The sequence below is a fragment of the Jaculus jaculus genome, chromosome 16, assembly GCF_020740685.1.
Source record: "Jaculus jaculus isolate mJacJac1 chromosome 16, mJacJac1.mat.Y.cur, whole genome shotgun sequence".
In the NCBI taxonomy this organism is placed as follows: domain Eukaryota; kingdom Metazoa; phylum Chordata; class Mammalia; order Rodentia; family Dipodidae; genus Jaculus; species Jaculus jaculus.
The window spans coordinates 45,362,115-45,380,180 of record NC_059117.1 but is presented as its reverse complement, the minus strand read 5'-3'; the positions used below and the strand labels follow the sequence as shown (position 1 = coordinate 45,380,180).

Below are 18,066 nucleotides of genomic sequence, written 5' to 3'. Positions count from 1 at the left end.
ATTTATAGATTTGCGTATGTTGAACCATCCCTGCATCTCTGGGATAAAGCCTACTTGGTCAGGGTGAATGATCTTTTTGATATACTCTTGTATTCTGTTTGCCAATATTTTGTTGAGAATTTTTGCATCTATGTTCATGAGGGAGATTGGTCTGTAATTTTCTTTTTTTGTTCTATCTTTGCCTGGTTTTGGTATCAGGGTGATGCTGGCCTCATAGAAGGAGTTTGGTAGGATTCCTTCTTTTTCTATTTCCTGGAAAAGCTTAAGAAGCAATGGTGTTAGCTCTTCCTTAAAAGTCTGGTAAAATTCAGCAGTGAATCCATCTGGGCCTGGGCTTTTTTTAGTTGGGAGATTATTGATAACTGCTCGGATCTCCATGTTTGTTATAGGTCTATTTAAGTGATTAATCTCATTTTGATTTAATTTAGGTAGGTCATATAGATCAAGGAAATCATCCATTTCTTTCAGATTTTCATACTTTGTGGAGTATATGCTTTTATAGTATGTCCCTATAATTTTTTGAATTTCTCTGGAATCTGTTGTGATGTTACCTTGTTCATCTCTGATTTTATTAATTTGTGTCTCTTCTCTCTTTCTTTTGGTCAGATTTGCTAAGGGTTTATCAATCTTGTTTATCCTTTCAAAGAACCAACTCTTTGTTTCATTAATTCTTTGGATTGTTCTTTTTGTTTCTATTTCATTAATTTCTGCCCTAATCTTTATTATTTCTTCCCGTCTACTACTTTTTGGTTTGCCTTGTTCTTCTTTTTCCAAGGCTTTAAGGCGAAGCATTAGGTCGTTTACTTGCGACCTTTCTAATTTCTTAATATAGGCACTTAAGGCTATAAATTTACCTCTTAGAGCTGCCTTCATTGTGTCCCAGAGATTTTGGTATGTTGTGTTCTCATTGTCATTTGACTCTAGAAATTTTTTGATTTCCTTTTTGATTTCTTCATTGACCCACTCATCATTTAGTAGTGTATTGTTTAGTTTCCATGATTTTGTGTATGCTCTATAGCCTTTCTTGCTACTGATTTGTAGTTTAATTCCATTGTGGTCAGATAGAATGCAAGGAATTATTTCAATTTTCCTGAATTTGTTAAGATTTGCTTTGTGTCCTAATATATGGTCTATTTTAGAGAATGTTCCATGTGCTGCTGAAAAGAATGTATATTCTGCAGCCTTTGGATGAAATGTCCTGTATATATCTGTTAGGTCCATTCCTTCTATGACCTCATTTAGTCCAGATGCCTCTCTGTTTATTCTTTCCCTGGATGACCTGTCAATTGATGAGAGTGGGGTGTTAAAGTCACCCACCACCACTGTGTTTGGTGTTATCTGTGACCTTAGTTCTAATAATGTTTGTTTGACGAATTTGGGAGCCCCCATGTTAGGTGCATATATGTTTAGGATTGTAATGTCCTCCTGTTGTAGTGTGCCCTTAATCAATATAAAGTGACCTTCCTTATCTTTTTTGACTAACTTTGGACTAAAGTCCACCCTGTCTGATATTAGGATAGCAACCCCTGCTTGTTTTCTAGGCCCATTTGCTTGAAACACCGTCTTCCAACCTTTCACCCTAAGATAATGTCTATCCTTTGTAGAAAGGTGAGTTTCTTGGAGACAACAAATTGTAGGATCCTGCTTTTTAACCCAGTCTGCAAATCTATGTCTTTTCGTTGGGGCATTGAGACCGTTGATATTAAGAGATATTATTGAAAGGTGTGTATTTATGTTTGCCATTTGTTTGTGTGTGTGTGTGTTACTTGTTCTACCTGTGCTCTCTTCTGTTAACTGGTATTTGAGTATGGCTGGTTTTTTCTAGGTTCCTTATATGTGTGCTTTTCCTTTTGTTCAGCATGGAGGATTCTATCAAGTATTTTCTGTAGAGCTGGTTTTGTCTTCAGATACTCCTTTACCCTGCTTTTGTCATGGAATGTCTTTATTTCTCCATCTATTTGGATGGATAACTTTGCAGGATAAAGTAACCTTGGTTGACAGTTGTTATCTTTCAGAACTTGGAATATATCACTCCAAGCCCTTCTGGCTTTAAAAGTTTGTGTTGAATAATCTGCTGTAATCCTGATGGGCTTGCTTTTGTAGGTAACTTGATTTTTCTCTCTAACTGCTTTCAATATTTTTTCTTTGGTTTGTGTGTTTGGAAATTTGAGTATAATGTGGTGAGGAGAGTTTCTTTCTGGGTTTTGTCTGGCTGGGGTTCTAAAGGCTTCCTGTATCTGTATTGGCACCTCTTTCCCAATTTGGGGAAAATTTTCCTCTATGATTTTGTTGAAGATGCCTACTATGCCTCTGGAGTGGAGTTCTTCTCCTTCTACTATGCCCTGAATTCTTATATTGGATCTTTTCATAGTGTCCCGAATATCTTGAAATTCCCACTCATACTTTTCTATAAGTTTGTCTTTCTCTTTGTTGGACTGCATTAGGTCTGCCACCTGGTCTTCTAGCTTAGATATTCTGTCCTCTCCCTCATCCATCCTACTGGTGAGATTTTCTACAGAGTTTTTTATTTCATTAACTGTGTTCTTCATTGCTAGTAATTCTGACTGGTTTTTCTTTATTATTTCTATTTCTCTATTTATGTCTTGTATTGCCTTCTTTATTTCATTAAATTGGTGTCCTGCCTCTTCTTTGATTCCTTTGATTTCCTCTTTGATTTCCTCTTTGATTTCTTCTTTGATTGTTTTCATGTGTTCTTTGACCTCTTTGAACATATTTATAATTATTCTTTTGAACTCTTTCTCAGGCATTTCCTCTAACTCTTTCTCACTGGAGGACATTTCTGATGCATTAATACTTTTAGGTGGATTTATATCGTCTTGCTTTTTAGTGTTTCTTGTGTTATACTGTATATATTTTTGCATCTTGGATTAAGTTAATGCTTGGATTTTCTAGCTAGCTGTGTATTCTTAGCTGTATCAATTGATTTGATGTAATATATTTTCAGGGTAGGACCTTAAGGTATTAGGTGTGGCTCTTAAGACTCTCAGAGTATCTACAAAGATGTTCTTAGGGGTTGAGTTTCCCTGCTATAGGAGTATTCATGCAGGCTGAGTGGAATAAAATACTGGTAGATTCTAAAATTTAACTAAACACTGTACACATTCCATCAAAAACAGCCCCGAGTATGTATGCAAGAGTAGTTATTATAATGACCAGATCCTCTATCAACAAAGAGGTTTAGATTTCTGGTCTGTTGAGGTATCCAAGTCAGCTTGTGACCAAGTGAGACCCTTCCCTGGTGCAATCCCAGTTACCTTGGGTGATTGTGGTCTCAGTCAAGTTGCTGCCTGGGTCGTCGGGCTGCTGTTCTGATTTCTGGAGCTGGGCACTTGCTTTTCCTACGGGGCAAACTGAGCCGCTGCTGCCGCCTCTGCTGCTGTTGTAGCTGCCACCCCCGGAGCCACCACCGCTGCTGAAGCTGCCGTTGCCGTGTCCACCGCTGCTGCTCCCCCCGAAGCCGCTGCTGCGGGATCTCCCGCCGCTGCCGCTCCTGGGTCCGCTGCTGCTGGGGCCACTGGTACCGGTGCTGGAGCCGCTGAAGTTGCTGCCGAATTCTGCTCCTGCTTGGGTCCCGCCGTCAGCCCAAGTTGGCGTGGCCGGTCCCGGGCCGCTGCTCTGTTCGCTGGAGCTGGGTTCAGGCGGCGGGGGAGGGGAGGGAGCCTCTGCTGCTCTGGTTGTATCGCTGTTCCACGTGTGCTTTTACCTCGCGGTCTGCTCCTCCCTCCGTTGCTCGCTGCCGCTCTCCCCTCACGTTTCCCGAGTTGCGGAGAGCGCGGTGTGAGGGGAAAATCCCGCACCTGGCTTGTCCTGCGGCTCGAGCCGAGAGTCCGGGGGTTTTCTGCCGCTCCGCGGCTGCGGCGGGTGGCCGAGCCGCCCCGGAGCCGCTGTTCCCGCCTGTGCAGGCTCTGGATGCTCTGGAACTCTTCTACTTCTCCGCTGCCGCCTCAATTTCCTATACACCTCACTTTTTAGTAAAAGTGTGTATTTTGCTGAGTTTTTTTTGGTCTTTTTTTCCCCCCTAGGCTGTTTTGGCGTGGTACCTACGCCGCCATCTTAACCGGAAGTCTACATTATCTTTTTATTATTATGTAGTGTTTTTATTTATTCACAGTGATTTTCATTTTTCCTAAAGTCTACTGTATCTGCTATTAAAATAGCTACTCCAGCTTTCTTTTGATTATTGTTTGCATGACATATCTTTCTATTTCATTTTAAAAGTTTTTGTGTGTGTTTATTATTAGATATGGATATATTTTGTATGTAAACATCACATATTAGTACCATCCTTTCCCTCTTCCTTGCCCATTTCTAAAGAGGCCTTCCTCACTGGGGATGCAGGTCAACCCCATGGGGATTGTGGGCCATGAATTATGGGGCAGCAGTCAGTTATGGGGGAAGAGCAATGTCTCTGTGATAAATGTCCCAACTTGTGGCTCTAACAATCTTTCCACCCCCTCTTCTGCAAAATTCCCTGAGCCATGCTGGGAACATTTTAAGTCTACTTCAGTGATGGCCACTTAGGAGCATATAGATGTCTGATTTGGTAGGTGTTGAGTATCCTCAATATCTTTCTCCATCACCCTTGTGCTGCTATCAGCTTAACTAAGAGCAGCATTCTTGCTCATTTCCCCAATTCCTCTGTGGTTTCATCTGGGGCTGGGATGGAATGTGCTGGGTCATTTATCTCAAGTCCGATTCTCATCTGAAAAAGAGTAGCATAATCTCCAATGGAGAGTGAAGTCAGCACCAGTTAAATGGGATAACCATTATTAACTTAGAGAGAATTATAAGGGGTTAGATACTTTTATAGTCTAGGGTTAGTGGCAGCTTGACAATGGAAAGCAGAATCCTTATCTGGATATGATTCTGACTTGTTTCCCAGTTCCAGATATGGCTTCCTTTCCACTGAGCGGATCTGTTAGCCAATCCAAGAGAAGTTGGTTACCCAACATGGGTGTGTGCCACTATTGTACTTATGTGAGCATCATATCAGGTTGTTTGCTTCTGAGTTGCTTAGACTTTGAGTTGCTTGGACAGATGTTGGCCACTTTCCCCTGGAAGCTCATGTAACACCTTCCAGCACTAGATGGGCCAATTATCTGAGGACTAGCTCTCTGGATTCCAGCCAGGTCTGTCCATGGTCCGTGTCAACAGCATTTGGTGTCTTCACCTCTGATGGGTAATCAAGTGCTCTGACAGAAGTCAGTCTTGTTTGTTTTGGGAGATCTAGTAGGTCTTTCTAATCAACAGCTCATTGTGGATGTAGACCACATCCTGGTCCAGGGAATTCTAGGCCAGCACCAAGGGAAAAGAAAAAAGAAAAAGCCAGAGAAGAAAGAGAAACAGGAAAATTTGAGGTTAGGTTTCATCTCACTCTCTCCAGGGCCCTTCAATTCAAGTGCTCCCTCTAAGGTTCACTTGAGGGTTTCACCTTTTAGTCTGATTTCCCGGATATAGGATTCTATGGTACCAGTTCAATTTGGGTTCAGATTTTGTGTCCCCCCCCCCCCACTGAACCTTTCCCTTTCCCCAAGTCCTGCCTTCCCTATTGTCCAAGCCTCAAGATACTATTTATTTTAAAACTTTCTGATAGTATGATATTTGAGATGAGTTTATTGTAGTCTTTACATGTCAAGTCAGACTCTCCTTCTAGGAGTTGCCTAAAAGTACCTTCCTGGATCAGCTTGTAGGTGACCCAATAGTTAGCACCACCTGGGCTATGTTGTGTGTAGCTTGGGGTTTGGCATTCCAGAGCTACTTCTTCATGGTTCCCAATTGGCTATATGCAGGGTCCCTATCAATGCTCCAGGTAGGAAAATGGATGGACTGCATTAATGTGGCTGTTATTACCATGCTCAGCTATATCTGAAATACTTGCTATTGAGCCAAGAAGGAATAGTGGAGTGATTTTTGGGAAGACATTGACTTCCTAAGGTGTGATTTTAGACAGTCTTAAGGCCTTTATCTTGGAAATGCTTGAGCCGTGTTGTCCAGGAGGCTAGACGGGGCTGTTAATGGCATAATGCAAGAGGACTAGAACTGCTGGTATTGAGCAGCCACGGAACAGCACAGCATGTTTCTAAATTTTAATTTTGCATATCTGACTATTTCCATTTTTTCTTCTTTTTATTTACTTATTTGAGAGTGACAGACACAGAGAGAAAGGGAGATAGAGAGAGAGAATGGGTGCTCCAGGGTCTCCAGGTGCTGCAAACAAACTGCAGATGCATGTGCCCCCTTTGTGCATCTGGCTAACGTGGGTCCTGGGGAATCTAGCCTCGAACCCGGGTGCTTAGGCTTCACAGGCAAGCGCACAGCATTTTAATTGACTTCTTCCCCCGAACAGTAAATTAAGTGCTCGGATTTCCTCCTTGTGTTCTCTCTCTTGGCTCTTGTCACCCTGCTGGAGCTCAGACAGAAGTGAGTTGCCACTTGGGGGCTGTTGCCATGGTTTTCAGAACTCCCAAAGAGGCCTGTGAAGTGTGAGTCTCTCTGCAAGGTAGACACTGATTGCCTTGAGATCCCATAGGAGGATCTGGAGGCTTCACATGGCAACCATTCTCCTCTTGGGATTTGAGAAGACTGCAGGGGAATGTTCTTTCCCCTTCTGCTCTGGAGATGCTTTAGAGTGCTGCCTCCCAAGCACCACTCCTACCCTCCTCTTTTTAAGCTTGGGCTTCAGAATGTTGTTAGGAGAGGGACATTGTCCCCAGAGGTCTTTTATTTCACTGTTTCCATACACAATTGGAAAAAAGGTCTGCTGAAAAGAAAGTAAGAACTGTAAGTGTGGATAATCTAGGTTTGCTTGTTGGTGGTTGTGATTCAAACACTTTTGTAGCAAGGCCAACTTGTCACACAGGATGTGGGTTCTTGTCATCCTTGCCATGTCACACTTTATGATTTGGGGCTACTTACTTCCCTTTTGGGGACTGTCTTCTTCCAATGCAAAGGGAAGACTTTGAGGGAGATTATCAAGTGCCAGCATTCTTGGAATGGCTTTAGTTCTATGCTCTCATCTCCTATGTATTGAACCAGAAGAACTAGATATGGAAAGGATTGGAGTTATCCAGGGAAGGTGTAAAGATCTGGTAGAAAGAGTACAAGCTTTCCAGTCAGGTAGCTGTTAAGCCAAGTCCCCTCTGGTTGGCAGGGTGCACTGAGAACCAGGGCTGACTCATGTGACAAGCATAAGTGGTGCCTCTTCTGGAGCCACTTTTTACTGGGAGATGTTCATGACAGACACAAAAGTGTGTGATGAGTGTGATGTGACCTGTGCTTGTAAGAGTGGCACAGGACACGTCCTGCCTGGGTGTACAGTCTGCACTCTTCCGCATGTTGATCAAACTCTTTAGGTTTCATTTATTCATCTGGAAAATGAGGACTGTGGTGCCTACTTCATGGGTGGTGGTGAAGATGGATATAGAGAAAAGATGCAGGCCTGGATCAGTAGTGGCTCTGGAAATGCGAACTTCCTTTTCTCTTTACCAGAAGCTTTCTTCCTGGGCTGTGGGCTCAGGGCCATGGTTGGAGGTGGTGGCTGTTTCTGTGATGGGTTTGAAGAGTATGTATTGTGGGTATGGGTATGAGTGTGTGGGTGTGTGAGTAAGTGTGAGTGGGTGGATGTGAGAATGTGAACATATATTGAATGCTTTGAAGGGAGAAGATGTGCTATGTAGAAACTCACAATGGAAGATGAAGACAAAGCACCTTGACTGTAGTATGAAGCTTTCATGTCTATTGTGCATTCCTGGAGTGCCCACCCTGTACCTCCCTTAACATCTTTTAGCTAGAATTGGCCACTTAAGACATCAGAAATTTCATCTGGCTTCTTTGAAGTACCTCAGGTTATTTCATGGAGGTCTCATTTCTAATGTGCATCCCCAGAGTGCCCACCTTGCACATCTTGTCTTAATTTATCTGGAATTTGTCTACTTACTAGAACATCAAAAGTTTAACCTGACTTCTTTGAAAGTAACTAAGAATTGGTTTGCCTTTAAAGGCTTACTTCTTTCTGACTTACAAATATATAGTCATATATAATTCGTTATATACACAGTGTACTTGTATCTTGTTGGTACCATTGTTAACCTTCTCCCTGTCCTCCCCCCTCCACAGGGACCCTCCTCATTGTGGAGGATGGGTCATGCATTGTGGGGCTTGCCATCAGTTATGGGTAAGAGGCAATGTGTCTGTGCATAATGACCCAATGTGTGGTTCTAACATTCTTTCTGCCTACTCTTCTGCAAACTTCCCTGAGCCATGTTGGGTTTGTTTTAGATCTGCTTCAGTGATGAGGTGTTGGGAGCCTCTGTGTCTCTGGATCTCTGGTTTGGTAGGAGTTGATTGTTTTCTGTGTCTAGCTCCTTCACCCTTCTGCTGGTTCCAGGTTCACCAAGGAAGCAACACTCTTGCTTATTTCCCCAAATACTCTTAGTTTCATTTGGGGCCCTATTGAAGTATGAAGGGCTGGCTCTGTCCTTAGAATCTGCGTCCATCTGAAAAAGAGAAAAATTCTCCAGCATAGAGTGAAGTTAGCACCAGATCAATGGGATAACTTTGTTTTATTTTTAGAAAGTATTTAATAGGTGTTGGTCCTCTTCTAGCCCAAAATTGGTGGTAGCTTGATAATGGAGAGTGGGCTCATTTTTGTATATGGTTCTGACTTGATTCCCAGTTGCAGCTATGGGATCTGTTCCACTGAGCAGATCAGTTAGCCAAATCAAGAGCAACCAGTTGGTTTCCCACCATGGCTGTGTGCCACTATTGCACTTGTGTGAGCATCATGTCAGGTTGTTTGCTTCAGAGTATCTTAGACCATGAATTGCTTGTACAAATGTTGGTCATTTTCCCCCACTTGCTCATGTAGCACCTTCTGGCACTAGACACACTAACTGGGACTGACTCTCTTTCAGATTCCATCCAGGTCACTCCATGTTCTGTACCAACAGCATATGGTGTCTTCAGCAGTAGGGTCTTACCACTCACCTTTGGTGGATCATTAAGTACTCTGACAGAAATCTGTCTTCTTTTGGGAAACCTTGTAGGTCTCTCTGATCAACAGCTCACTGTGGATATTAGCCACATGCTGGTATTGGGAACTATATTTTGATAAAGTTTTTAAAGTAATAAAGTCAATTGGTGTGATAGCTTATGTCTATACTTCTAGTACTTGGGAGGCTGAGGTAGGCAGAATGCTATGGGTTGAAAGCTAGCTTGGACTACAGAGTGAGATCCTATCTCAAAAAAAAAAAAAGTTAATCTCTAATGGCTCAATTAGAGGCTTTTGGAGGGCTCTAGGTTTCTAGGTACCTTTCCAGACCAGTGTTAGTTTTTCTTAGTCTTTTTCCAATTTTTTATAATAAAAAATGTGGTGGCCATGCTACTTGCCTATTTCAAAGAGCAGTTTGTATGAGAGGCTTGTTGTTATGCTCATGTCCTGAGAAGTTGTGCAGGGTTACTTTGTGTAGAAAAATACTGGTGTGACCAGAGGGATATGGCACAGAAAAATGAAATCTTTGGGTGAACTGCTACCTGTTCAGCTTTAATTGAGAGATTATAACCTTTGAGATTGGGCCAGCTGACCTGTACTGGGGCAACAGGAAGAGTGTAGACTCTTTTGAAGGGGTCTGAGTGCTCAAGGAGTGACCTGTTCTTCAAAGTCTGCTTTATTACCCTTTGGGTTAGCAAATTGGCACCCTACCTGGTATTGTGGAGTATAAGAAATGCAGGAAAGAGAGGGACATTGAGTTTGCAACATGGTCTTGTGTTTTGGAAATGGCCATGGGCAGTGTGAAGCAGGTTTGTTGAATGCATGCATAGAGACCCAATGGGGCCATGAGGACGAACCGTGGATTGCACTGGAGACCAAATGGAAATGCCGGAACCATGAAATGGCTGCTAAGGAAAGCTGCCACCCCCAGATGAAGTTTTCCAGGACTGTGAGTAGCCTAGCTGGAGGGGCAGAATTGGAATTCCAGAGACTTCTTGATGGTTAGAATTATTGGACTTGGAGATTTGTCAGTGACTAGAGTTGTTGGTCTTGGAGCTCCAGAGTTTGATGTTTGCTTTGTTTAAATCTTATATTGGTTGACTATTTCTTTGCTATGTTGCATGCCCTCTTTTGCACTGTGAATGTTTATTCTGTGCCATTATGGTTTTTTTTTTTTGGGGGGGGATTTTTTTGGAATTATGGCTCAGCTAAAAGACCTTGGATTATGGGGGATGTATAAACATCATTGGAATTGATAAATACTATGAGGACTTTTAAAGCTGGATGAATATATTGCATTTCACATCATATGTGGTTAACAGTTTATGGGGTCAGGGGTGGAATGTGGTGGTTTGATTCAGGTGTCTCCCATAAACTTAGGTGTTCTGAATGCTAGATTCCCAGCCGATGGAGATTTGGGAATTAACACCTCCTGGAGGTAGTGTATTGTTGGGGGCGGGCTTATCAGTGTTATAGCCAGGTCCCCCTTTACTAGTGTTTGGCACACTCTTCTGTTCCTGTTGTCTACCTTATGTTGGCCAGAGGGTGGTGTCATGCCCTCGTTTTCCCCTGCCATCATGGAACTTCCCCTGTAGCCTATAAGCCAAAATAAACCTCTTTTTCCCACAAGCTGCTTTTGGTTGGGTGATTTCTACCAGCAATGCGAACCTGATTGCAATAGTGTCAAACTGCCTAGATGTGAGTCTGACTCCTTTACCAGCTGTGTGGCTTTGGGATGGTTGCCTAATCTCTGTACCTCAGCTGTCTCAGCTGGGAAGTTGAGAGCTGCAGCCTACCTTTAGAGCTGTTGGGAAGACTTCCTGAGTTAATGTGTGAGTGCATAGACTGGAACCTGATACAGGGAAGGGCCTGTATTGGTAGCCGCTGTTCCTGGAATCCCATGTACCAGTGGTATAGCAAGTGAATAGGAATATGTTTGGCAGATGCAAGAGAAAGACGCATGGCCAGTGTGGCTAGAACCTCATTAAATAATGGTTGGAAGGAAGGGTAAGGGTGGAGCAGGAAGAGTTTGGAAGTACCACTGGGGCATGTGGAAAAGTCTTGGAGGGCTACAGCAGGGAGGTCATAGGCTCCATGTGGCCTCTTTATACTGTGCTCCAGTTGCCTTGGGCTGGTTTTAGGATCAGAGCTGGAAGGTGGACTATGAGTTTGGGTCTACTTTAGGGGCAAAGATCATGGGATTTACAATGGAAAGGATATGAGTGTGAAGAAAAAATGCAAGACAGAGCAATGTCCTATTTGTGGCCAGTCAGCTTCTGTGGGGAGGAGTTTGGAAAAATGCTAGTGAACTGAGATGAGGTACCTGGGGAAGGCAGGTTTTGCAATAGCAGGACATTGTGCTTGGGCCCCCTTGTGTCAGAATCATAGTGCATGTTCACATGGGGTCTCAGGTAGATAGTTGGAACAAAGTAGGCCTAGGAACTTCTCCCAAGGGAATTCAGGTCATTTAAAAAATTTATTTTATTGCTTGTATTTTTATGTGTGTAAGAGAGAAAGAGAGAGAGAGAACTCATGAACTAGGGCATCCAGCATTGCAACCCAACTCTAGATGTACGGGCCTTCTTGCCTGCATGTGTGACCTTGCATGCTTGCATTGACTTGTTCATCTGGCTTATGTGGGATCTGGAGAGTCAAACATGGGTCCTTAGGCTTTTCAGACAAGTACCTAAGCTAAGCCATCTCTCCATCCCAGGTCATTTATTTTTAAATGCCTTGCTTGTCAATCCAAATACCTGCCTCTAGTCTGTGAGCTCCCTCCCCAGATAGGACCCAATCTTCCACAAAGATGAAATACCAAGTTAAGAGCAAGCCTTTAACTGTCTTCTAGGAAGGCTTTGGCTTGTAAACAGAGGGAGAAAGTCCAGGCAGCCTGGCACATTTTTATCCCTAGACCCTAAGACTTCATGTCAGGACAGACTTCCTTCTTGAACCCAGTGGCCCTTTACCTAGTGGCTCATGTGTGCCAGGTTTGTGTCAGGCTAATGGAAGAGCATGTGAATATATGTGCCTCTGCCAAGGGAAACTCTGTGTAGTGGGCACCTGAGTTTCTACCCAAGGGCATGATGTTCTATGCCAAGCTTCATTTATTTGATGTAGCTTGATCTGCTTGGCCTGCAGCCACTTGGTCATGATGCAGTGATTTATGCTCCTGGACATAGCAGTGCCAGAAGCACATGCTTGAGCTGATGTATGGGAAGGGGGGGGGAGCACGTGCACACGTGCTTATGTGTATGTGCATGTGTGTGTATGTGCATGTGTGCGAATGTGAGCTGAAGGTATTGTGAAGAGCTGAGATCAAAATGGAGGAGTACAAGGTTAATCCCATTTGTGAGGTTGAGTTCCAGTCTCAGATCTGGTGGTCTCCTTGTTTATGTGAAGCTATGTAACCAGCTTGTGTTTTGCTCAGGAGACAGTAAACCTATAGTTTACCTTTGTGAAGGGGTGAATTTCTCCCTGCCCCTCTGGCCTTCTGCCTTTTTAGACACTTCTTGACTGCATACACTGTCAGTATCCTTAGGTGTGTTTCTGAGTTGTACTGTTAATCATTCTTTCCTGACCCAAAAAATTGTTGAACCAAGCTAATGGAATTTAACATTTAATTCTATAGCATACATTTTCAAGATCACTCATGGCTTTCCAGTGATACTTTAGGAAACGTTCTTTCTTTTTTCTTCTAAAAGTGGGTTTTCATTAGCACCTTGTGACGATGTGGCTACTGGACTTGTGGACTTGTTTGAAATGAAGAATTTTAGCCCTAGCCCCAGCCCCAGCCCCAGGTGGACTGGAAAAGTACTTGCATTTTAATAAGTCCCACAGCCCTGTGTTTGGTTAAGTCTTTGACTTTCAGATTTATTCATTATAGAGAATGCTGTCTGTCTGAGTGCCTTATGCATGCATGACTTAGAAGATGCTCTCTAGGTACCCTGCACTGTTCCTGAGAATCCCATAGAAAAAGACTGATGGAGGCAGAGGTAGGAGGATTGCTGTGAGTTTGAGGCCACCCTGAGACTACATAATGAATTCCAGGTCAGCCTGGGCTACAGTGAGACCCTACCTCAAAAAACAAAACAAAACAAACAAACAAACAAAAAAAAAAGACTGATGGAGCAAAGTGCAAATGTGGCTTGGCCTATCATAAAGATCATGCTGGAAAAATGAGTGGCATTTAGCAATGGGTTGCAGAAGCTTGTTAGAAATAACACGTGAGCCTCTGCCACATCTTAGCATTATGGTGCCTTTTTGGTGCCTTTTTAGTCATCCCAGGGATCACTGCCATCCGAAAAGAGAAGCTTCTCTAATCAAAAGTGAGAGTAGCATTAATATATGGGTATAAATGTTAAGTAAAGTGCTAGCAGGGCAGTTTGGTGAGCATAATATATGCATTTAGCCAGACAAGAGCAGGCAGTATACATCTAAGGCTCATAACCTCTCCCACATAGGCTTTTGATTAGGTTTTCAGTACCAGGCATGTATTCCCTCCCATAGAATAGGCCCCCAGTCCAATTAGGGAGCAGTTGGTTTTCCCCATAACAGATAGGCCACTATTACACCCATTGGCTCATTTGACCTGGCTGGCCAAATTTGAGGCTTGCAGTGTCCACTGTTTGCACCACTGAAGGCTTCTGTCTCCCATAGGGCTGCATGCAGTACAGCTTTTTTTCCAGCTTTCTGTCAGCTGGTTTATAGGGAGGAGATTTTCAGCTCAGCCCCAGTTTGATTTTATAGTGACCCATTTCTGTCTCCCTAGAAGCCTCTTTGTATCATTCATTCCAGGCCCAGAACATACTCTCCATTCTGTATAGGACCCTGCAGGTAAGTTACCTCATAAAGTAATACAGTGTTTCACCAGTGGGGCCTTAGGTTCACTGAGTTGAGACCTGATAACTTGGCCAGGTGGCTTACACAGAGATACTAATCACTTCAATCAATTCATAGAGCAACAACTTGTATGATAATGCCAGGAAGCTCAGTGCCAGCTCTTGAGTCTATAAAGGACTGGTACATACAGTAAAACAAACAAAACATAACAAAACATGGTTTGCATGTTTTGAATATGCCAGGACTGTAGAATGGCTGCCAGGGAGAGCTGCTGGCTGGGGATGGATCTTCCCTATGCTGCAGAGTGGCACTTTGCCTCTCACTGAGCCTATGGACAAAGGAAGGGTCAGGCTGTAGCTTGTTTCTTCCCTTTCTTCTGTCCATAGGTATCCTCATATCTATACTACAAACCACAGTTCATCTTCATAGCTCCTTACTGGGCCTCCAAGGATTTCAACTACCAATGCATGCTAAGCAAATGCTCCAGCACTGAGATATATCTCCATGCAATGATTCTATCATTTTCTTTAAATTTTGGGACAGATTCTCACTAATTTATCCAGGCTGTCCTTGAGCTCACTCTGTAGCCCTGGTAGGTCTTCAACTTGTGATCCTCTTACCTCAGCCTCTCAAGTTGTAGGGTTGACTATAAGGTTGAGCTGCCAGGCATAGCTCCTGTCTTTCTTTCCTGTAGACAAAGAGGCTAAGTTGAAAGATGGACTTTGAGTCCAGACACACCCAGGCTTGGATTGAAATTCTGCCATATAACTGTGGTCTTGGAAGAACTGCAACCTCTTATCTCTTAGATGTGGGAATGGAAGTCCTATTTAATGTATTTGTAGGAAGCAAGACTAGGGGTGTACATATATGGTATCTTCAATATTTTTCAGTGTTTGGTTAATATTTTTGAAGTGATGAATAGTTACTTAGAACACATGAATGCCCAAGGGGTATTAATGTCTTGTATGTTTCTTTTCCTATTTTTTTCCAGTCCTCTTGGCTGTACTCACATCTCTGCATGGTATATGGTAGAAGTTTTCCCATTGACCCATTAAATCAATATTGTGCATGTGACATTTAGGCACTGTGGATACTGTAACATTTTTTTTTACTGGCAAAAAAATCTCTGCTTATGTGGGAGTTATATTGAAGTGGAAGGAGAAAAATATTAATCTCTACAAATAAAATATATGCAATAAGTGTTATAAGAAATAATTAAGCCATAAAGGGGAATAGGGAGCATAGAAAAGGAAGCTGGTCATAGAAGGCCTTACTTAGAAAGCAACATCTAGGGCTGGAGAGATGGCTTAGCGGTTAAGCGTTTGCCTGTGAAGCCTAAGGACCCCGGTTCGAGGCTCAGTTCCCCAGGTCCCACGTTAGCCAGATGCACAAGGGGGCGCACGCGTCTGGAGTTCGTTTGCAGAGGCTGGAGGCCCTGGCGCGCCCATTCTCTCTCTCTCCCTCTATCTGTCTTTCTCTCTGTGTCTGTCGCTCTCAAGTAAATAAATAAAAAATTAAAAAAAAAAAAGAAAGCAACATCTAGGCAAGGCAGTTAGCATTGATGTTGGACTGAGTCTCTGTCTTCTGACCATTCTATCCTATTTTCCTATAGTTGTAAGTTGAAGACAAGGTGAGATGAGACAGATCTCCATGAACAATTGTGAGCTTTCCTCTCCCCAGTAGCTGGGGGAGGTCCCTGGATCTTCATTCCAACTTTTCTTCACTAGGGGTCTGTTTCCCTGACATTTTAGCTACCAGTAGTTCCAAGAGCTCACCTATAGGGGGTCTCTGGGCTAAACACAGAGCTTGAGGCAAATAGGAGCCAGCCAGTACACTGGCAGATGCTGCCACAAGCTCTGCTATTTACTGTGTGTTTGCCCAGGATCCCAGCTGTGTATATGTACACTCAGGTGTCAGGGCTTTCAAAACAAGAGTGGCAGTGTTTTGGTAGGCATTTTCAAAATAAGAGGGGCAGTGTTTTTAGTGGCAGTTTTGGTTACAAAGCAATTTTCATCTGCCTTGGTCACTACTATGACTGACTATTAGGTCTGCCCAACCTTTCTACATACACACTCTCTCTTGTCCTTTCTGATGGCTGAGATTGTAGCTTGGCTGGTATATCAAAGCCCCTTTATTGACTTGGGCTGAGATGCTCATTGTTCTGAGTTAAATTCATTTCCATCACCCATGGTCTCCATAGAAAGGCCTCACTTTGAAGTTTATTTCTGGGTAACTTTTTTTTGAGGGAAAAATAAAGCAAACAAACATAAGGCATATGCCATTTAGAATGCTGCTGTAAGACATTAGCATATCCAAGTGGCTTCTGACTTGTTTAAAACCTAGAGTTTTGTTCCCATTGCAGGGACTACACCAAATAAGTGTAGGCTGGAACCCGGATATTGATATAATTCTCATCAAATCAATTCCTACAGATCACATTTGGTTAAACCTAGATGGTTCACTGGCATGCATGTTAAGGTTTTTTCCTTTCCCCTCAGAACCAAGTTTAGTGCCCAATACCCAGGCAGTGCTCAGGGTGCATGCATGGAAACTTGGAAGCAATGTGAGACAAATCCTTTGATATCTCCAGGGTGCCTGTGTGGTTGCACATACCTTTAATCCCAGCACTTGGGAGGTAGAGGTAGGAGGATCACTGTGCATTCGAGGCCCTTGAGACTACATAGTGAATTACAGCTCAGCCTGGGCTAGAATGAGACCCTACCTCAACACCTCCCCCAAAAAGCATCCTTCAGGGACTTGGGAGATAGCTTAATGAAGCACTTGCCACAAAACTTTGAGTTTGGATCTCTAGACCCCCCACATCTTGTAGTTGGGGCAGGTTTCTTCAATCCTGTGTGCCTATGGAGATAATGGAAGTGGATATAGGAGAATTTCCTGAAAACCACCAAAGGAGTATAGATAACCTGTTTCAAATGAAGTGGAATTTGAGGACCAACCCAAAAGTTGTTCTCTGGCCTCCATATGCATGCTGTGGCACATATGAACCCATACTCACACACATGCAAAATAAATATTTTTTTTTAAAAGAACTTTTCACTATGTGTAGAGTTCTCACCAATCCCGACAATGATGTCTGCAATTTTAGCAGTGGAATTTTCCTTAAACAGAAGCATACCTCAGCTCAGAATATTGTCAGGATAAAATCATTTAGAAAGGAACAGAATAAGGGCAACTTTTTTTGAAGGACTATTAACTACACCTCCTGTAAGTATTATTGTAGTAACAATGTGTAATTATACCATTTTCTGGTGCTTCTCAACTTTGGCTACTTGATGGAAATATCCTGACTCTGAGGATTTGATTGGCCTAAGAAGTGGTCAGAGTATGAGGATTTTGCAAGGGTTCCCAGATTATTCCAACAAATTACTAATGTAGAGTGTGTGGGACTCTGTGGTAAAGAGAGTGAGAGTCATGCCTTCTTGAGTCTTATGGAGAGTCTCTGTGGACCAGAGTGACAAATGCCTTGGAATCTGTGATCCAAGTCTGCTCGTAAATCTGAATCTAAAACTCATGTGTGTGTGCGTGTGTGCGTGTGCATGCGTGCGTTTATATGCTTACAGTTGTAATATATAAAGAAGAATGGCTGATTGTTTTCTATCCCCTTTGATAAAGTATTTTCCCAATTATAAACATGACATATATTTATCATAAATTGAGTTTGTGAAGAAATAGAAAAATAGTCACATTTACCCCTGTGGTGGTTTGATTCAGGTGTCCCCCATAAACTTAGGTGTTCTGAATGCTAGGTTCCCAGCTGATGGAGATTTAGGAATTAATGCCTCCTGGAGGGAGTGTATTGTTGGGGGTGGGCTTATGGGCTTTATAGCCAGTTTCCCCATGCCAGTGTTTGGCACACCCTCCTGTTGCTGTGGTCCACCTTCTGTTGGCCAGGGGGTGATGTTCACCCTCTGCTCATGCCATCGTTTTCCCCTGCCATCCTGAAGCTTCCCCTGAAGCCTGTAAGCCAAAATAAACCTCTTTTTCCCAGAAGCTACTCTTGGTTGGGTGATTTCTACCAGCAATGCGAACCGGACCGCAACAACCCCCTTGGATCTGTGAACACTGGCTTTATTTTAGGAGCTTGGCATACATTTGTGTGTTGAAGGACAGACCCTTCAGAGGAGGCTTGGGGCACCAGGGTGTTAAGTTACATGGAAATAGGTGTGTGCAATCCTAGTGACCTCTCTAGGCATGTT

General features: G+C 43.1%; 1 protein-coding gene across 5 annotated transcripts in view; it reads left to right on the top strand.

Moving 5' to 3' along the window:
• The window catches only part of Pde1c (phosphodiesterase 1C), a 782,675-nt gene that overhangs the window by 275,914 nt on the left and 488,695 nt on the right, over nucleotides 1-18,066 (top strand). The gene's annotated exons all lie outside the window — the stretch shown is intronic.